Source organism: Staurois parvus, unplaced genomic scaffold, assembly GCF_062004578.1.
Source record: "Staurois parvus isolate SC_StPar_1 unplaced genomic scaffold, SC_StPar_1.0 ptg001032l, whole genome shotgun sequence".
Classification (NCBI taxonomy): domain Eukaryota; kingdom Metazoa; phylum Chordata; class Amphibia; order Anura; family Ranidae; genus Staurois; species Staurois parvus.
This window is the reverse complement of record NW_028318828.1, coordinates 135,083-155,170: the sequence shown is the minus strand read 5'-3', so window position 1 is coordinate 155,170 and position 20,088 is coordinate 135,083. Positions and strand designations below refer to the sequence as shown.

At 41.3% G+C, this 20,088-nt stretch overlaps 1 long non-coding RNA gene across 1 annotated transcript; it reads right to left on the bottom strand.

The window, feature by feature from the left end:
- Nucleotides 1-3,955: 3,955 nt before the first annotated feature.
- Nucleotides 3,956-19,770, bottom strand: LOC149441048 (uncharacterized). The gene is made up of 3 exons (XR_016307442.1): nucleotides 19,683-19,770; nucleotides 4,399-4,488; nucleotides 3,956-4,025 (listed from the first exon to the last, which is right to left on the bottom strand). It is a non-coding gene; the product is annotated as an uncharacterized LOC149441048 (long non-coding RNA).
- Nucleotides 19,771-20,088: the final 318 nt, after the last annotated feature.

Genomic DNA, 20,088 nt, shown 5'->3' with positions numbered 1-20,088 from the left:
CTCTGTGCAAAACCATAAATATTAAATAAAATGGTGCAGCGCTAAATAATAGAGCACAGTTTATACACACAATATATGCACATGCGTGATATCACTCTGATGGTGATCAATAAATGCAAAAGTTCAATATAATAGTGCGGATCATGGAGAGATCCTAATTCCAGGTGAGTGGACGTCCTGATCCAAGGTGTGATGATAAGTGTGAACCACACAAAATAGGTGAAAAACGCACTCACCAGATGTGCGTTTAATATACGCAATATGTAATCCTGCGTCACCAGGCCATAGAACGATCATCAGATCCCAGATCAGATTGTACCCAGATCACCATCCCGGCTCCACAGAAGTAAGGTCATCCGAAACCGCTACCAGGTGTCACCACCAGGATCCTGAGTCCTCCAAATGGGCACTGCGAATGATAGCACTCACACAGAGTGCCCAATAAGAGACCTCATAGCGTGATACTGCTTTAAAACCTTTATTCAGGGTTGGTAGGTGTGGGGTACATGAAAATTTTAACCAAAAAGTTTACTGACCATATGCATTTCAAGGTGGTTAGGTGTCCTGCTGCTGTTGCTGCCCCCCTGACGCGTTACGTGCGATGCACGTATTCATAGGGTTCAGGGCCAGCAAGGACATCCTCTTCTGTGCTATTTATAAATGTGAATGGCAATTCTGCCTAATGCGACCGCCATTTTCTCGACTATCTGCGCATGCGCAGAACGTCGGCGTCTTCTTCCCGCGCTACTGCGCATGCGCGAACGATCGGCGCCATTTTGTCGTGGATCGCAGATGCGATCCACAGCAGGAAGTCCCCTGCAGTGCGGCGCCATTTTGTTGGCAGTATAAAGGGATACAGGAGCAGTATTAACTGCTCCAGGATTTATTCAGCCAAAAGCTTTAAAATAGCGCCTTTGTGCAGACTGGGGGGAGAGATTACTCATATTTCCAGGGCTCTAATTAGGTGCACAGGGAATTATTCCAGAGATAATTATACATTTAAAAAACATGGAGTTTACTCAAAATTATATATATGCATATATATAAAAATTTGTATAATGATACAAAATCCATCCTGTTTTGCTTAAAATCAAAACCAGGTTAGGGATTAAAACCGACATAAATATTCTCCATGGGTATGTAGATATAAATAGCACTCCAAATATATGGTCAGATAAAATACAATGTATGTGTACAATTTGAATTAACAAATAATGTATATAAATATATATGAAAACATATGGTCATAAACTCCAATAAAATGCAAAATCTTATGAATACATAATAAAAACACATGATTAAAATAATGTGATATTGAATCAATATATCACAATAAAATTCCATTTAGAAACAGCTTAAAAAATGATGACGAGAAATGGGGAGAAAAACTCCATTAAAAGGTGATAACAGGAAATCGGCCTGATGTTGTATGTTGATAACATATATATAATTATATTCATAATGGTTTGGTGTTTAATCTTAAAATGTTTAAAAAAATTTAAATAAAAATCTATATATATCTGTAAGAACCCGAAAGGGCTGGTGTAATTCCTCCTTCTGTTATCTATTGTCTAAAAAGCAATTTAGATCGAAATCTATATTCAATCCCTTGGGGTACAAAGACCCAAGTTCATAGATCCACCGCGATTCAAGCTGAGATACCGCCCGTTTTCTATTTATTCCTTGCCAATGAGCATTTACAATACCTATGCCCATGAATCTGAGTGACGAGGGATCGCTATTGTGGTGGATTTTATAATGCTGTGACAGGGAGTGGTCTTTGTATCCCTTTTTAATGTTGTTAACATGCTCCTTCAATCTGTCTCTAAGGCGTCTGGCGGTACGTCCGACATATTGAAGGTTGCACGGACATTGGAGCAAGTATACCACAAATTTACTTGTGCAAGTTATAAAATCTTCAATGTCATTATGTTTACCCCTCGTTGTAGAAATAAAGTGATTGTTCTTAATAGTATGTTTACTGCATCGACAGATAACACATTTTCTACAGGGATGGAATCCTTTTAGATTAGTGAACATAATTGTATTTGTGGGTGGATCCACTATATTGGGGGGCGATCTTGTTTCTAAGCGATGCCACTCTCCTAAAAATAATTTCCGGTTTCTCTGGCAATAGTGTATTTAATATCGGATCAGATTTCAGAATCCCCCAATTTTTATTGATAATGCTCGTGATCTTTCTGTGTTGCAAAGAGTAATTTGTAATAAACGGACATATTTGTTTTGATTTTTGTTTAGGAATGTTATATATCATCAAATTTCTATCTGATTTACCTATGATATCTATGGTCTGATCAAGGGTGGGGCCATCATACCCTTTTTGCACAAATTTATCCTTAATTATCTTAGCCTGTTTGTAGTAGGTCTCCACATTAGTGCAATTCCGCTTGATCCTGGAGAACTGACCCTTTGGTATATTACGTAACCAAACTGGATGATGACAGCTATCAGTTGAAATAAAGCCGCTTCTATCCGTTGGTTTAAAATAGGTTTCAGTCATTATTTTACCATTATAGTTTATTAATACCAGATCCAGAAAGTTAACACTGATCTGTGCAAAACCAACTGCACAAAAGGTGGTAAGTATAACACGTTTGTTATATTTAAACAGAAAAACACACAAGGACTTTAATATCACTGTAAATTAGATAGCTATATACACACGCAAAAAAGGGTATAATCCATCTGGATACACAAAGTAGTTGTAATGATACAGTTCTACTAACATGTCTAAGTTGCAAGATTGTGTTCAGGCATTAACATTTGTTTTACCCTCCCTCACTAAGGGATTACATTTTATAATCTGCCATGCCCACCACTGTACTAGTGATATAATAAGTATTAATCTATATTTCTAAGGAATACAAAGCGAATCCTCCCCACAACTGCCAAGGTGCAACTTTGAAAACTTATGAAGCAGGTGATGTAGAATGTACTGGGGTCATCACCAAGTAGAACAGGGAGGCCTCGAAGCACAAGGTGTGCATTGCTGTCACATCAGGTTTCTAGAAGTAAATTATCAAAAGTTCAGTTTAATATTGCATAAAATGTAAACCTACATGTTTATGAAACAAATATCACACTATTTGACAGTTCAGGAAAGTTACTGATTGAAGTTATTTAAATTACACCCATAGCTTTGATGTTTTAACATCATTGGATCACAACTTCTCAAGACGACTTTAAAATATTGAAATCAATACAGGTAGCAACATAGGCCAAAAGGGATAGTAGTAGAGGTTACAGGTTGTACATTTATGGAATCTTACATATTTCTGTATATTACAACAAAGTGAATCATGAAAGGTTTTGTAAGTTGAGAACAAACAAAAAGAGGGTTGCAGTAGACTCCCCTCTGAATTAATTTGCTGCACAAACATGGACAATGTCTCTCTAACGCTTCCTTTCTTTGACTTGGAGATTGTGACAAAGCATGGTGTGTATCGATCCAGGGCATTAAAAATGTTATTCTGCAGATTTGTGGTGGCTATTCTATTGAACTCTGCAAACACCTACAACACAAAAACAAAACAAAAAAAAAAATCTCTTTTGCCCTAATATTTGAATAAGTTTCTCCCAAATTCTCCAGTGCCCCAGCAGGCAGATCCTTGTCCTCCCTCTCTCTATGGTTCCCCCAGCTTTTCCCTCACCTTTACCTGTGAAGTTCAATGGTTTGTAAGGTAGACTTTTCTTCCTTACAAACTACTAAACTCTGCATTCAGAGATCATTGGTTTGTAAGCCAACACAAAACTGCTTAACTCCTAAATTTACTTACCAACTACTGAACTCTGCCTTACAAACTACTGAATTCTACATGTATAGTTCAGAAGTTTTGTGAACCAGAGCTCAGAAGTTTGAAAGGCAGATTTCTAGTTAGACCTATTGCAGGAAAATCCATTAAAATATTACTAGCTATTGGCATCTTACCTCCAGTGTACTGAAGCCCACTTTGACAGAGTCTGTTCAAGGAAGAGATCTCAGGCAGCTGCTGTGAGCAATTCTTCTGAAAAGGACAAAATTCCTTACTTAAAAATAAGTTCCCCCTTACAACCTAGAGGTTAGTAGATTACAGACAGACACAGTCTTTGATTCCGTATGTGCATTCTTTATAAGCATAGGAAACTACAGCAAGCATTGAAAAAAATACTACAATAAAATATTAAATGAAACATTCAATTTTAAGTTAAGTGGTTAGGATAAGTTCAATGGTTTAAGGCAGCATCCAGAGTTCAGTAGTTTGTAATGCAGAGTTTATATTTACCGCCTCCATCCTGAACACAGGCTTTTGTGCCCTGTAGCACCCCCCTTCGTGGTGGGCAGTATCTGCATCCACTCCCCCATATGGTCAGTGTTTATGTACCTCAGAAAATACTCACAATGGCAGAGACTGTCCAGTCGGTAATTATGGATCAAGGATTACCATTACACAAGGTAAAATCTTCCTCTGTGGAATGGATCGTTGTTGACTGAAAGAGTAGAGTACAGGAAAAATGGTCATAAATAACTGTAATAAAAGCTGTGTCTGCGCCCCTTGTCCTTTGTGGTCAAGTGTCTTTTCATCCAGTGCCCCCCCCCCCCCACAATAAGTTTGAAGATTGCCACCATACAAGCATTCATAGAGCAGAGTGATTGTAGAGGGACAGCACAATGTTCTCCTGGTGGTCAGACGCCAAGCCCCTGGTGATCAGTGGCTGCTCCCCCATTCAAATAGTGCTTGTTGGCTGCATTCTTTTCTTGCCAGTCCATGGCCGCATGCACCCCTCCCCTTGCTGGTTGGTGGCCACACCCCCATATCCTCCTTGCTGGCAGTCAGCATCTGCACCCCCCAGGCCCCAGATGATCAGTGTCCACACTCCATCTACAGTGTTGCCAACCTACCAAAATAAATTTACTGATAAGACACCCACGAATTACTGACACAGCCAAGTTTTTACTGCCATTTTGACAATTACAGTTGTAAGTGCAAATTTCAGTATTTAAGTTACAATTAGGTACAATATATAATTAGCAATGTGAGAATCTGAAGGCAAAAAAATTTTTGATAAAGTAAGGGCAGTTATTAAAACCCATTAGTTTTTTGTCATCCCTGTCCAACTCAAGAGATTTCTTATTAACTACTTTAGCCCCAGAAGGATTTGCCCCCTTCCTGACCAGGCCATTTTTTGCGATACGGCACTGCGTTACTTTAACTGACAATTGCACGGTCATGTGACACGGTACCCAAACAGAATCAATGTTCTTTTTTCCCACAAATAGAGCTTTCTTTTGGTGGTATTTGATCACCTGTGCGGTTTTTACTTTTTACGCTATAAACAAAAACAGAGCAACAATTTTGAAAAAATATAAATATTTTTTACTTTCTGCTGTAATACATAGCCAATAAAAAAAAATGTAAAAAAAAGTCAATTTTCCTTATCAATATTCTGCTACGTTTTTAGTAAAAAAAAATCCCAATAGACATATATCGATCGGTTTGAACAAAAGTTATAGTGTCTACAGAGTACAGGAAAGATTTATGGTTTTTATTTTTGATTTTTACTAGTAATAATGGCGATCAGCAATTTTTAGCAGTACTGTGACATTGGGGTGGACACATTGCACACTTGTGAACCATTTTGGGAAACAGTGACACCAATATAGAGATCAGTGCTAAAAAAAAAAAGCACTTTTTCTGTATTGGTGTCACTGGGTGGGAAGGTGCTAACACTAGTGAGATAGGGAGAGGTTAAGTGTGTTCCCTGGGCATGTTCTAACTGTGAGGGGAGCTGGGCTGTCCAATGGAGCAGAGTGATCTGTCTCCCAATGACAGGAAGGCGGGGATCATTCCGTTCCTTACCGAGAGAACGGTGAGCTGCCTTGTTTACATAGGTGGCTTGCCGTTCTCCTCTCATAGTGAAGATTGTCGGGTAGCTGGTGGCAATCGAGCCTGCTGGATACCTGTGCTGTCTCCCTCTGTGTGAGGAGACAGTGACAGCGGCGCTGGGGGAACGCATGGGCACCTCCCCTGCCCGCCTGCGCCCTCGACGTACAGTTACGGGATTTAGCCTGCATGTGCCACCCTGTTGCCGTATATGTGCGTGGGGGCGGTCTGAAACAGGTTAATTTCTGTTTCATAGCCAACACTGAAAGTGAAGGGAAATCCATGGTAGCCACCAGGATCACCAGAAATTATGTCTCCAATTCAAAAATTTTGCCTTTATTCCTGTTTTAGATTCTTCTACTCTTGGTGATAGCAGTAAAAGGAGAGGAAAAAAATCTACCAAACTGGGGCATGAGAGAGAGAAAAAACACACACTGAGATTGCTGCACATTGCACTCCGCCCCAGACTGCAGAGGGACACAGATATGGAAACACACATTGAACAGAACTTAGTTTTTCCCATGCACTTCCTCTCTCAAGATCACAGTGCAACACACACTCACCTCCAGAGATGATACTGTAAGAAATTAATTCACCATAAAACAGACGTCTGTATCTTTTCACGTCAGTATCTCCTCTAATATGACAAGTAAAATCACTGAGAAGTAATTTTTAACTTTGCGTGTGTATGATGGCTTTGAAAACAGGTGTTAAAGATGAACCATGGTATATTCATGTCTAAGAGGTCAGCAGGTCATAAGCTTCTCGTAAGAATAGAAATTGGAATGTAAAAAAGATATTGGTATGCAGTAAAGCAAAGAAAGGATATGTCTTTTATAAAGAAAATCATGTCTAATCTATAATATAGTTAGTTGGATAATTATTTCATATAATCAATTTATTAGTTAGGAATAGTGTGTGATAAGTTTAGTATCAATTATTGTTGGTTATATGCATTTATGTGAACATTGTCCCTTTCTAAAGATATGTGAAGCCATTGTATATCATGTATCATGTATTTCTGTCGTCTAAGAGGTTTGAAGATAACGTTACACTAAGAATATAAGTTTAGAAGGTTTACATATATGGACACTAAGGCCCTGATTCACTAAGATGTGAGTCTATCAGCAGAGTCTGACCATTCAGGCAGACTCCGGTCAATCAATCAGTCGTCTGACCAGCATCTAGCAAGCTCATTAACGAGCGTCTACTTTGCCATTAGTGAATGTGGTATCCTGTCTGGCACATTTTTAGGTGCAATACCGGATATATTCGCTAGATGGCGCACAAGCACAGGCTTTATTAACATTGGCGTTTTTTCTGATAGCAAAAGAGAATTTTTAGAATGTAATAAAGAGTACAGCTGTATTAGAATTTTCTATTTTTTATTTTTGCTGTTTCTCCAAAATGATCAGGAAAGTAATGCATTTACTAATGAATGTCATACATTCTATTTTCAAATGTTAAACATTTTTACACTTATATCTCAAATAATTTATATACTTCTAATTTCCCAATATAGTTATATATCTTCATTCTCTTTAATCACATAACTATTCTATGTTAAAGACAAGTGCAGCGCTATAAATGCATGTGATCTATAATGAACGCATGTAAAAACCAAAAAGTGCAAAGAATTGCAATAATGATGTAAACTGGTAAATCGTGCTAAAATAAGTTCATATAATCATTCCTGAATAATGGAATGTCCTTCGTGTGAGAGTACCAACTCAGAGAGTGCCTATGAATGGCACGTGTGGTCTCTCTGTGACGGACAGTAGTGCATGAACTCGTGAAAGGTAAACCACCCTTGGGACTGGTCTACACTCACCAGAATAAAAGTATTAATGTGCATGGGTTATACACATCGCACATCTGGGGGTGCAGCGGTATGCTGGCAGCTATGGGTTAGTCATCCAGCTCCATCCATCCATCCATCAGGGTGGGTGCCCAAATGGTCCTGGGGAGGAATTAGCTCAGCCACAGGAGCCAGAAAGGTGCTCAATGGTGTAGTACACTGTCACAGCGGTGGATGACCTTTCACGAGTTCATGCACTACTGTTCGTGGTTATATTTATCTTGTGTAATACCATTTTACTAGTCTATATCATTTGACCAGCGCTCGCTTTATCATTTTTAAACAATGTAACCATTCTACATTATAACTCAAACTGTGTCTCCCACAGTGGTTTAGTGGTTAGAGCTCAGAACTTACAGCACTTGGGTCATGGGTTCTAATCCCAGTCTTGGCAACATCCCAAAAAAATGGAGATCAATTTTCTGGGTTGTGGCAGGAATATTGATCAATCAATTATGATTTTGCCTAATGACTAGAAAGTGGATGAATGTTACTTGCGTACTATTCTTCTGCCAATTAGGTCATGTGCAAGTTTCATGCCGTGTATATTTCATTGTAACTTTTTTCTCTTTTAAATCTGTCTCCTTATACAACTTGACCCCCTCCCCCACCCCATCATCACCTGTCCCATATGCAAATCTATGGATCACCGCCCCACTCTTTAACTATCTATTTACTGATCAAGTGAATGTGTCTCATTTTCTATCAGCTACAGCTCAGATCTCACATTATTATACGATTGCTGATTGTATCTCACCACTAGTCTGATTGAATTCACAATTTCTGGTCAGTCCTGTTCCCTGACCTCTAATAACCTTTAGGGCCAGTTCACACTACATGTGTTTCAGTTGCTTTTTCAGCATCACAAACGCACAGAAAGAAAGTTATATGGTTGTCAATGTCATAGTTCACATCAGCGCTTGCATTTTCAATGCATTGCAGGTGCTGTAATCAAAGTTGACCACGCTGCATTGTTTCTGCACAGAACTGTACTGGAACACATTGAAACGTCCTTGAATGTACTAAAATGCACATGTCCCTAACTACATTGAATACAAAGAAAATAGAAAAAAATAAGTGGAAGGGATACAAAAATGCAATGTAAACACGTCCAAAACGCATCCAAAATGTACTGGAACACACTAACCATGCATGCCAAAAGGGCATGAAAAAAACCCATCAGGAACACGTCTAGACTGTTTCTATACTGTGAACCGGCCCTTAGGACTTGTTCACACCATTGGTGGTGCAGAAACGCATGCAAGAACACACATTTTCCAGCACAGCAAAGAAATGCAATGCCCTATGTAGATATGCGCAGGTACCATGATGAAAACGTTGTTGCACCTACACACGTCTATTAAAAACAGCCCCATTCACAGCCACAAATACGCATGGCACCACACTACTGTGCGGTTAGGTGCGACACACTTGGAAAATAACATAAAAATAAGCCAACATGGCTAAAACATATCTTGAAAATATGGGGACTCTGATATCCGGCAACAGTCCGTTCACGAACGAGAAGCAATTCTGCACCCTAAAACCAACATAGAGGAAAGGGATGGTCAAATTGCTGTGCTGCTTCCAAACCACCTCTGGCATGCCAGGGTCATTATGCAGGTCCTCGATGCCAGTTCTTGCCTGCGGCCACAAAATATCCACTGGCCACAAGTGAAGGTGAGTGGAGGACGTGAAGGTGGATTTCTACCAGCTTCAACCGCAAGCAGTACCACTCCTGAAAAATGAGAGCAAATAATCATTGAGATGTCATCATGACAGTCAATTCTCAGTGCAGGCTATCTAGAGTGTCTTTCCTTTTTAACCATTTCAAGAGTTCAAGGAAACATTCTTGGAGCATCTACTGTTTTTTGAAAGGCCAAAGGTCCCCCCCTCCCCCAGGCACACTAATGCTTATGCAGGCCATAGACGGGGAGAAAAACAGCCGATTTTTCTTTTAAAAAATGAAAAATCGGTTGTTCAAGCGGCCGACATTACCAGCAATGGTAAAAAAAAAAATTGGCCGATTTTCATCCCGTCTACAGCCGGCAAAAAGTGTCCCTGCAGAGAGCTCCGCTATTTCTTTGACAGTTCTTTGACATTTATAGCGGTTGCAACAATGTATTTGTATCCATTTCGGATACAGATGTTTTTATTCGGAAACAAATAGATACAATGTTGCAACCGCTGTAAATGTCAAGGAACTGTCAAAGAAATAGCGGAGCTCTCTGCAGGGACACTTTTTGCCATACTGGAATTCCTCTCATTTTTCATCCTTCTTCTTCCTCTTCTTCTTCTTCTTCATCATCATCCTCTTCTTCTTCATCATCATCCTCTTCTTCTTCTTCATCATCATCCTCTTCTTCATCATCCTCTTCTTCATCATCTTCATCATCATCATCATCCTCTTCTTCTTCATCATCATCCTCTTCTTCCTCTTCATCATCTTCTTCTTCCTCTTCATCCTCTTCTTCCTCTTCATCATCATCCTCTTCTTCATCATCATCATCCTCTGCATCATCATCCTCTTCTTCATCATCATCATCCTCTTCTTCTTCTTCATCATCATCCTCTTCTTCATCATCCTCTTCTTCTTCATCATCTTCATCATCATCATCATCCTCTTCTTCTTCATCATCAACCTCTTCATCATCATCCTCTTCATCATCATCCTCTTCATCATTATCCTCTTCTTCTTTTTCTTCTTTTTGTCTTCCTCTTGCAGGTCACTGCTCATGTGCAGATTTTTTATCAGTAAAAAATCGGCCGATTTGCCCATCATTGCCGCAAAAATCGGCCGATCGGCAAATTCGGCCGTTTTTTTCCAACTTTACCGAAAAAAAAAAAAATCTGCCAAAATACCGAAAAACGGCCGAACAAATAGCCCACTAACGATCCGAAAATCGGGCCGATTTTATTTTCGGCCGAAAAATCGGCCGATTTTCGACCCATCTATGGCCTGCATAAGATATGGTGTGGCCCTAGGGTCAATGTGTGTTTAGAATACTTCCAGAATGCACATACAAAAACACTACATCCAAATGCATGTTGCATTTCTATAGCATGTTAAACAGAAGAAAAATGCACTTACATAATGTTAACATGCGCAAGTAAAAATAGACAAAATCCACATCCTTTTATTCTGGCTTCACATACATGCATTGTGGTCTAACACCGCACTCCTGGGCAAATCACATGCAATTTGTGTGCGTTGCAATTAGAGACAAACATTTTGCACACCTCAAATTGCACCGCATCCGGGCCAAAAATGTGCAGGACCCTTTTTCAGGGTATGCACATGGGTGTGAATAGGCATGCCATCCAATTTGGCAAATCGCAATACGCTTTGTGTACCAATATTGGTGTGTTGGTAACTTCACCTAGAAAGCCGCAGCAGGTGGCATGAAGGGGTTGCGGTTGTGATGCGGTGCAGCGCTTGCACAGAAAACACTGCAAATTTCACATCGCATCTGTGTGAAACCAGAATGTGCCAATATGTGGCTTGACAAAGCACAGTGGTCAGTGCAGATTATTTTCAATCCATGTTTTTTTACACTTTTCATTCACTGGTTTAACTCAGGTGATCGTTAATCACAATTATCTCCGGAGATCACATGCAGCCCCTCAACCATCTACACATATCTCTGGAAATCTATACAGATCTCCTTGAAAAAATGTCTCCTCTCTTCTTCGGAAAACAATTGTCCTCCACCTCATAAACAGGGGGACAGAGAAGACTTCTCCTTGATAACTAAAATCAGATTAATTATCTGTGCTTAATAAACATACACCAATACTGCAAATGCATTGTACTGTCGAAGGCATTGCACACTAGAAATGTCAAATGCGTTAGTGTGTACAGTGCATGAGTGTAAAATGCTTTAGTGCACACTGCAGTGTACAATGCATTGCACACTGTAATACACTGTACAATGTAATACCGTGTACACCCACACATTGTAGACTGTAATGCACTGTACACCGTCATGCAGGATGGAGCAACGCATTGCACACTGTGATACCGTGTACACCCACACATTGTAGACTGTAATGCACTGTACACTGTCATGCAGGCTGGAGCTACGCATTGCACACTGTGATACGCTGTCCACTGTCATGCAGAATCCAGCAACGCATTGCACACTGTAATACCATGTACACCAACACATTGTAGAATGTAATGCATTATACGCAGTATACATGTCCAGATATTCAAAGATTAGCCATGAAGGCCTAGCTGGTTTCCTATTTGGCGACCGCAGATAGCCGAATAACGCTACACTGCATCCAGGCAGCTCTGGGAGGGTGTCATATGACATCCTGGCAGAACGCGCTCTCCGTGATTGCTGTGTCCTAAGGACACAGCTGATCACGTGATGTGGTAAAGACCAATCACAGCGGCTTTTTACCATGTGATCAGCCATGTCCAATGACACGCTGATCACCGGGAAATGCATTTGCCGGGTCATGGCTACACTTTCATCACACTGTCAGAATGTTTGGAAAGTACTGCCGAGAACCAGCAGTTATCAAAGCAGGGGTCGGCCCCGATAATCAGTGCCCACCAGTGCCACCCAACAGTTCCGCCCACCTGTGGCCAGCAGTGCCACCCACCAGTGCTGCCTCATCAACGCACATCAGTGTTGCTAAATTACCAGTTTACCAAATGTTATAATATAAACAGACTTTTATTCATTATGAGCTATTTTGTGGTTTATCGAGCAAAAAGTAAAACTCACAGCAGCAAGTCAATACCACCCAAAGAAAGCTCTATTTGTCTGAAAAAACTGATACAAATTTAAGATGGGTACAATGTGGCATGACCGCACAATTGTCATTCAAAGGGTAACAGTGCAGAAAGATGAAAATTGGCCAGGACAGGAAGGGGGTATGAGTACCCAGTAGGCAAGTGGTAATATCATTAACCCATCAATACCCAGGAGCTAATGTACAGATAAGTAGCATGTGCACCAAGTGAGATTCTGCTAGGCCCCACCCACAAAATTGCAATTACCTGTCCCTCATATGTTATAAACATATTTGCAATGGCCACACTTACTTTACATATAAGGATCATCTCCTCAGTTGAGAACTGTGCTCTCGCCATGTCCAAATGCCAATAAAGTTATCAAAATTTTCAACCAACACAAAACCTCCAACCACTTCTCATCCACTTACACTCCCCACAACCACTTCCGGGTGCGCGCGCACCAGATGACGGACTTCTGGGAGGATAGCTGCTCGTGCGCCATGGGGGACACCTGTTTGGCGTTTATTTGTGCACGATCGCGCATATCTATGCACGGCTATGATAGCTTTCGCGAATGTGTGTTTCTTAGTGATTTTTTTTTTTTAAACCTTGGCTAATATATATTTGTTGCCAAAGGCCAAAAATCAACATACAGTGGGGACTATTTTATTACTGTAAATCAAATTGTAGAAAACCTGTAGCTGGCTGCACAGTGAATGTGACATATTCATTAGTACATAACAATATTGTGGTGCAAGCAGGTTTTTTATTTTTTTATTTTTTTGTTTGGTTTTGAAAAAGCCAGTTTGCACCCACTTGCATATTCACGCTCTTACAAGCTACATTTGAGCAGATTATATAAGTATACAAAGTAACTATTAAGGTTGTTCATATATTGAACATAAAATAAACAAAAACATCGGTGAAACATTTATTGATCAAATATATCTTCATTTATTTGGTCAGCAGGAACAAGTAGGTACAGTCAATATCTTGGTGAGTCACAAAATAGGATTGATGTGGCAAAAATAAAACACTCCTGCTCATAAGAGCTTACAATCTAAAGATACTTCTAATGAACTGTGTGTGCTCAGGTTATAGCAGGAAGCAAAGGGGAAGATGAATCAAGTAACATTTTCGTGCACATAAGGTTTACTTACACAATCATTTAGTATAAAGATCCATTCACAAAAAAAGTCTACAGATCAAAATATCAAGAAAACAAGACATATGTGAAAAACCCCTCCCACCTCTACAAATCCCCTACACATACATTTGTCAGCAGGTTTGTAAGAAAAATGCATTGGAGTCTAAATAAGCAAGCAAAATTAAAACAAGAGCAGATTTTAAACAAAAACGATTGACACGTGTGAGGCTTTCAATGCAAAGAAAAAAACAATCATTGTGCAATAACACACAAACACTTTACAAGGCCAAAAATATGCAAACGTTTCCAGCCCACTTCCAAACACAGCCTGAGTGGTGTCTGGGGCAATTCAGCACAAAATCTCTTCCTCCCCCAAACCACTACAAGCAAGGACTTAGTCACAAACCACCCGGCCTAGTAACAGGCCAAATCACTCACTACTGCACGTCTTTATATAAGCTAGGTTGTATTTGGAGCGTGCCAAACAAGGCCCCACACCCAATGAAGCCTCACCCACCACTGACCTTAATTTGGTCAGTGAAAGTGTTTTCACCTGATGAATCCGCTTCCTACCTGTATTAACCCTTGGTATACAAGCCCCACAAATCAGAAAGATATGAAATAGTGAAATGTACGTGTGCAGCATACAACAGAACATTGAGCAGGGATGTGAAAGGGAACCCCAATTGGAACCTTTATTGCTACTATGGTCACAATTCCCTCCAGATTCTCGCATGAGTTAAGACAGTCACATGACCACATCTTGTATGCAATACTGAAAATGACAAATCGATTTGACTAGTATGGTGAATTTCCCATCAATTGGTAAAACACTCCAGAAATCAAACATCACCAAACATTACACTCTGGGCAAAGCGGATTTACAAATCATGCAACTTACAGTAAAGTTGACCATTTCAATGCAATTTTCAAGACATCTGACACAGATCTCTATGCAAATTGCCACTAAAGTAGTACATGTACTGCTATAGAAATCAGTGTTTGAAACGCACCCATGTGGTCACTCTAATAGCAGACAATAGGGTGCGACTTTGCAGACGATTTACAACTTGCATGTTGTGCAAATCACATGCCAAGTTCCACTCAATGTGCACGCTATTGGAGCGTTCATATTGTTGTGGTTCAAACTTGGTAGGAGCCGCAAGTAATAATAGAGTAATGAATACACTACTTTTCATGCAATTTGCTGAGAGATCGATGTCGAATGTCTTGCAAATTGCACTTGAAATCACCATGTACCCCGACTTTGAAATCATGCAACTTCTATGCAAGTCACATGATGTGACTGTGGTGTCAATAACACCACTTAGAAATCTTCTTTAATGTGACCGGGTAGCCCCCAGTAACATTGTTTGCGATTGCCATGCAATTGGCATGACAGGCGACTTGCAAATCGTAGACCAAGTTGCACCCTATTGGCCACTGTAGGCTCTGTTCACATCCAATTGGATTGTGAACTCGTGCAACTTCACTGTAAGTTGGACAATTGCCGCATCGGATTAGATGTGACAGTGGTGTTGGCCCCCAGTAACATTGGGTGCAATTTGCCATGCAAAGAGCAAGCTGCTGGCCATGCCAATCACATGACAAGTCACATCCAGGGTGTGCAATTTCAGGTGCGATTTGTGCTTTGACATCGTACCTGATATTGGATATAATGAATGTGAGTGTATTAACATACACCATTTGTTGCAGCGAGAGTTCAAAGGTATTTGAGAATTGTGGCCATTTATTAGCAATTTAACATCTAGACTCAAATAGAAATCGCAATGCTACACACAATTGAAAACACAACTAGTTAGTAATTCTCTAGAAAACACAGTAAAATTGGCAACTTAAAGAGTAATTTTCAATTGCATATAGTGTGAGCGAAGCAGGAAAATCAACAAAGGAAATAAATCTTTGAAGGCGTGCGGTACCTGCCTGCTGGGATAAGGGTCTGCTATGCATTTGGGGGAAAAATGCACGCCAGGATTTGTGACAAGTTTGATGTGTGGATTCACCAACCAAGTCTTTTCTCTCTCGTTCACTCTTCTGAATGTCTCTCTTTATCACTCTTCAGTATGTATCTCTCGCTCACTCTTCTTTGTCTCACTGGCTCGCTCTTCTCTCTCGCTCACTCTTCTGAATGTCTCTCTTTATCACTCTTCATATGTATCTCTCGCTCACTCTTCTTCGTCTCACTCTTCTCTCTCTCTGTCAGCTCTTTGCTTGCCAAATCCTTCACAAAAGTGGGTGGAGTGTAAACCATCATTATCAAATCTATTAGTGATTCAGGCCCTTATCTTATACCATGGTATGACATTCCCATAAGGTGCAGCTTTGAAGGTGTTTCAACAGACAAGGCCTCATTCTAATTCACATTTTAGGGATCATTTAGACAGAAAGCAAAGATGTTGCCAGAATATGTATGTGAAGACAGCCACACACGGAGATCATGCTACTACCTCGCCGGGGTTGGGATTCAAACCGACAACCCTAGAGTTATGAGGCAGTAGTGCTAACCACTAATCCACGGAGCTACATTGCTAACCCAGCCTGTATTTCTGTGCTGTGAATCAATTCTAGGTCCCTGGGCAAGGTCAGTATAACTAGCCAGATATCTCCAATGTGACACAAATGTTATGCTATGTTGCCAATTCAGATGTATGTTGGTTCTATGTATCCCAATACAAAGGATTGCAATACTAATACAGGCGTACCTCGGTTTTCCAACGCCTCAGGGAACGTCATATTTGGGGTACAAATGTCAAACCATTTCAGTTAATTGGTCTGTTTACAAATGTTTGAATAATTTGGTATGGGCATGTGGCCTGGTATGGTTCAGGAGGGGGGAGGCGCTCGCTCGTCCCCCCCCCCCTTTCCTGACCTGCCGGGCTGCATGCTCAGAGAATTATGTGTTATGGATTTAGGGGGGTACCCCATGCTGTTTTTTATTTAATTTCAGCGTGGAGTTCCCCCTTAATATCCATACCAGATCCGAAGGGCTTGGTACAGATGGGAGGGGGGACCCCACGCCAGTTATTTAAAAAACAGTTCCTAATTTCCCGCAATACTTTGACATTCAACTGTCAGTGGGGAAATCCGCCGACAGCTGAAACATGAGCGCTGCATTGGTTTTCACTACTAAAATGCTGCATGAGTTGATAACATAACTCATGCGGGACTGTAGGAGCGACAGCCATGAGTTAATGTTTCAGCTGTCAGCGGGGTTCCCCACTGACAGCTGAATGTAAAATAATTCCCTTTATTGCATAAATAATAAAAAAAAAAGCGTGGGGTCCCCCCTCCCATCTGTACCAAGCCCTTCGGATCTGGTATGGATATTAAGAGGGAACTCCACGCTGGAATTAAAAAAAAAACCAGCGTGGGTCCCCCTCAATATCCATACCAGACCCTTATCCGAGCATGCAGCCCGGCAGGTCAGGAAAGGGGGGGGACGAGCGAGCGCCCCCCCCTCCTGAACCATACCAGGCTACATGCCCTCAACATGGGGGGGGGTGCTTTGGGGCAGGGGGGGCTCCCCCCCAAAGCACCTTGTCCCCATGTTGATGAGGACAAGGGCCTCTTCCCCACAACCCTGGCCGGTGGTTGTGGGGGTCTGCGGGTGGGGGGCTTATCAGAATCTGGAAGCCCCCTTTAACAAGGGGGCCCCCAGATCCCGGCCCCCCCCCCCTACGTGAATGATTCTGCGGTACACGGTCCGCAGACTTATTCACAAAAAAACTAAGTGTGGTGTAAAAAAAACACAGTACAGGGTCTTTGACAAGTCCTTTATTAAAACAATGTCCCCCGAAGTAGATCCAACGTCAATCGCGGCGGCGGCGGCGGCAGGGACCCGAAAAAAAAAAAAAGTTCCGCTCCCGTCCGAGGCTTCCAGCCTTGTGAAGAATAGGCTAGCTGACATTTCTTATATAGGTATGGGGCGGGGCCAGCCGGGGACATCATCTGAGTGACCCGCCCCATGTCACATGCTTGCTGTTCCCGGCTGGCCCCGCCCCATAGCTATATAAGAAATGTCAGACTGTCTCCTGCATTCAGCTAGTTAGCCTCAGTGGAGAGACAGGGTGACATTTCTCAAATAGGTAAGGGGCGGGGATGATGTGCCCGGCTGGCCCCGCCCCATACCTATATAATAAATGTCAGCTAGCCTCTTCTTCACAAGGCTGGAAGCCTCGGACGTGAGCAGAACCTTTTTTTTTTTTTCTTTTTTCGGGTCCCTGCCGCCGCCGCCGTGATTGACGTTGGATCTACTTCGGGGGACATTGTTTTAATAAAGGACTTGGCAAAGACCCTGTACTGTGTTTTTTTTACACCACACTTAGTTTTTTTGTGAATGAGTCTGCGGACCGTGTACCGCAGAATCATTCACGTAGGGGGGGGGGGCGGGATCTGGGGGCCCCCTTGTTAAATATCCATACCAGACCTGAAGGGCTTGGTATGGATGAGAGGGGGGACCCACGCTGTTTTTTTTTTTTTTTTTTTATTGCGGACCTTTATTTTTACATTCAGCTTTCAAAATAAATATTATCTAGACCTTCAAAATAAGTAAAATCATTACAGAAATAATTATAAAGGATAAGAAACAAAAATAGAATCACTAAAACTAAGGAAATCTAATTAGAATACATGAAGATATGCCGAGTGCTGTTTATTAAACACAGTAGTCGCGACCGAGTGCCGGCTGTCAGAGGAATCCACAATCAGATTCACTATTAGTCAGTGGCTAAAAAGCAAACGCCCATGGCAGAGGTCTAAAAGGTGTTCTGCACATGCTCAGTTCTATCTGCCAAAGACACTGCACGGGCATCTAGATTTTTACTGTGTCGATTTCCTTGAAAAAAACGATTTTTAACACATTCTAAATTTTTTTGGAAATAGCAGATATTGTTTAAAGTGAAGTCCTGATATTTGGCAAAGCAAATTTCTAAGCGAACATGTCTCTACAGTGATTTTTCATGGTTTTAGACGTGCTTCTTAGCAAGTCTGCTTTTGTGAGTCTGATTCCGGGCGTGTGTCTTTTTGTGAATTAGATTGGGCGTCTGCTTATGGGCTCTGGTCAATAGTGAATTAGGTTGCAGGGTAAAAAATGGACGGACGCCCATGAAAATTGGGCTTAAGCCCATAAATATGCGCCCAGGCCCAATAGTGAATCAAGGCCTAAGAGTATAAGTTTAGAAGAAGTACAAAAAAAGGTTTACTCATTTAGCTCACACTGAATTAGGAAATAACTGTTTAGTGGGTTGGTCTGGTAAAATATATATAAGATGTGCCTTAGAGATAGAGAGACACATACACTCACTCACACTCATACATCAAGACATTATACAGCTGACACGCACTGACATTTTTGTTTTCTTAAGGCCTGCAAAGCCTTGATACACCTGTTGTCTTCCTTGCCAAGACTGAAACACTTGTCATAGAACAGGCAAGAGATTAGACATTTCTCCAAAGCTTATTTCTTTTTCCATAATCTACAACTTTTGTTATATTTTACTCTGTATTTTATTTTATCTTTTGTAGTCATTTTTGATGCCAAGTGTGAATTAAATAAAAGTCACACTGTTTTAAATCAGCCTGGCACAAGAACACTTTACCTCAAACGCCTAAAGACAGACACTTAAATAATATAAGTGTCACTATATTTAACAGATACTAAATCCCAAGAGGGATGGCAGTCAAAGAACTCAGCTTTTCCCCCACTCTTCCTCTCTCCAACTCACACAGCCCCCACCTTCCTGATCACACACAGCCCTCAGCCCCCACCTTCCTGATCACACACAGCCCTCAGCCCCCACCTTCCTGATCACACACAGACCTCGGACCCCCTCCTTCCTGATCACACACCGCTCTCCGGAGAAGCAGACACTGAACACCAAGGAGGAGTGGCATATTACAGCACATGGACTTTCCCGCGCGCTTCCTCTCTGCAGCTCACACTGCTCAGGCACCTCCTCTACATCTCAGATCTGTCTTCAAGTCCATCCTTTAAGTCCAATTGCCCATATTTCCCACTGTACTCACTCCGTGCCTCTCTCACACCCTCTTCAGCAGCTCTTCTTTCTCCTGGACGTCCATCCAGTCTGATGTCCACGTGCCTTCTGCCTGCATACTGTTGCAGCTTAGCTGGGACCTCTGCTTCTCATTGGTGCAGACAACTGTCTGTCACTAATAAGCCCATGTCCTATTGGAAGTAGGGAGGAGGAAATTGTAGGTGGCTGGAGATAGGACAAATAATGATTGAGGCTCTGAGGCTGTGTATGGCTATACACTTGTATTCCTGTGTGCATGTAAATGGGTATGTACAGACACAAACTAAGTGTACTTTGTATTTTTTTCTTGCACACTTTACTCAGTGCTGTTTATTAGTGTTTAGTCAGTAGTGTGCATTGTGTCATAGACATCAATACATCTGATTAGAGATCAGTAA